Source organism: Petaurus breviceps, unplaced genomic scaffold (assembly GCF_028583685.1).
Source record: "Petaurus breviceps papuanus isolate PSGF00001 unplaced genomic scaffold, PetGlider_PUasm1.0 76, whole genome shotgun sequence".
Classification (NCBI taxonomy): Eukaryota; Metazoa; Chordata; class Mammalia; order Diprotodontia; family Petauridae; genus Petaurus; species Petaurus breviceps.
The window spans coordinates 11196177-11198128 of NW_027186473.1; positions in this window are offsets into that span (position 1 = coordinate 11196177).

Genomic DNA, 1952 nt, shown 5'->3' on the forward strand with positions numbered 1-1952 from the left:
CCTCATTGCCTTTTTGAGCCCCTTTTGCCATTTGACTTAGTCTATTTTTTAAGGTGATATTTTCCTTAGTCAGGCTGTTGACTCTTATTCATAATTTTCTTGCATTGTTTTCATTTGTCTTCCCAATTTTTCCTCCACTTGTCTTATCTGCTTCTTAAGGTCCTCTATGGCCTGTAACCAGCTCATATTTTCCTTTGAAGCTTTTGGTGCAGTAGTTCTGACTTTACTGTCTTCCTCCTGTTCCATGCTTTTGTCCTTTTTGTCCCCAAAATAGGAGTGTAAAGTTGGATTGTTCTGCTTGGTATGCTTCCTTTGCCTGGTCATGTTGCCACTCAATGACTTGACTCTTGGGCTTTTTGCCACAGTAGGACTCTGCCACCAGACAGGGGAGCTTTTCTCCCAAATGTTGGGGTTTTCTCAGCCGCCAGAGGTATTAGTTGTTTGCTCTCTCTGAGGTCTCCACACACTCTGGCAAGCTGGTCATGCACCCCAGGACCTCCACCCTAGACCGAAATCCAGATCTAAGCAGGTTAAAGCAAGAGCAAATACCCCTCAGACTGGTCACTTGGTCCCCCTACACTCTGCAAGCCAGGAGCTGAAGCTTCAATGTGGCACCAGTGCCGAGACATCTCAGCAGCTTCTCGCCCCTGGGGCAAAAGCCAACGCACTCCCAACTACTGGTCCCAAAGTCCAGACTGCACTGACCTCTCACTTTGTCCTTCACATCTATGTATTGATAATTCTGGAAACAGCCACAGCTGCTGGTGCTCTGGAGTCCCTCCAGCAGGTGTTTGGTCAGGCCTGCCCTGGGGCTAAAACCTCAGGATGGAGCTGGACTGTCTCCCAGAGCACTGCCCTGGCCAATTCCTGCAAGCCTGCCGGGCTGTCCTCAATGGGAGGTTAGCTTCTCTGTGTCATTTTGTGGGTTCTGCAGCTCCAAAGTTTATTCAGAGTCCCCTTTTACATGAATTGGAGGAGGTGAGAGCCAGAGCCACACAGACGTCCTGTTTCTACTCTGCCATCTTGACTCTGCCCCTATCACAATATTTTAAAAAAAATCTTAGGTTAAGAATTCTGCATTAGATGGAGCAGGAAGGGCACTTAGTAGAATGTTACAGTAGGCAAGGTCCTTAAACATCATCTAGTACTGTCTCTCCTTTTTGCAGATAAGGAAACTGAGGCACAGAAGGGTAAAGTGTTTTATCCAAGCCATGAAGAAAGTACTCTATCTGGAAATAGACTCCACAACAACTACTTTTCTCCTTTTTATGTTCTAAATAAGAGTAGAACTTATGCCCTGATCTGGGCTTCATATTTTAAAAGTATCTTCCTACTGGCTGCTTAACCTCTCAGTCCATGCCCCAGGCAACCTTCTAAGACAATAAATTGTAGAAAAGGTGCCTATCTGCATTGGTAGGGGAAGTTGGGGGTGGGGGTGTGGAGAACATCATCAACACAACAGCTGACATTTATATGGGGCTTTAAGGTTTGCAAAGTGCTTTACATATATTATCTGATATGGTCCTCACAATGACCCTGGGAGGCTGGTGCTATTAAAATCCCCCTTTTACAGATGATGAAATTGAGGCAGAGAGAGTTTTAATGATTTGGCTAGGATCACATAGTTAGGGGAGAGGGAGAGAAAAGAGAGAAGAGAGGGGGAGAAAGAGACAAAGACAGAGCAAGAAAGAGAGAGAAAGAGAGAGAGAGACAGAGAGAGAGAGAGACAGAGAGAGAGAGACAGAGACAGAGAGAGAGAGACAGAGACAGAAAGAGACAGAGAGAGAGACAGAGAGATACAGGGCGGGGGAGAGGGAGACAGAGAGAGGAGAGAGTAGGGAGAGACAGACAGAGGCAGAGAGAGAGACAAACAGAAAGAAAAGAGACAGAGAGAGGGAGAGACAGAAACAGAGAGAGAGAAAGAGAGAGAGGAAGAGAGAGAGAAAGAGAGA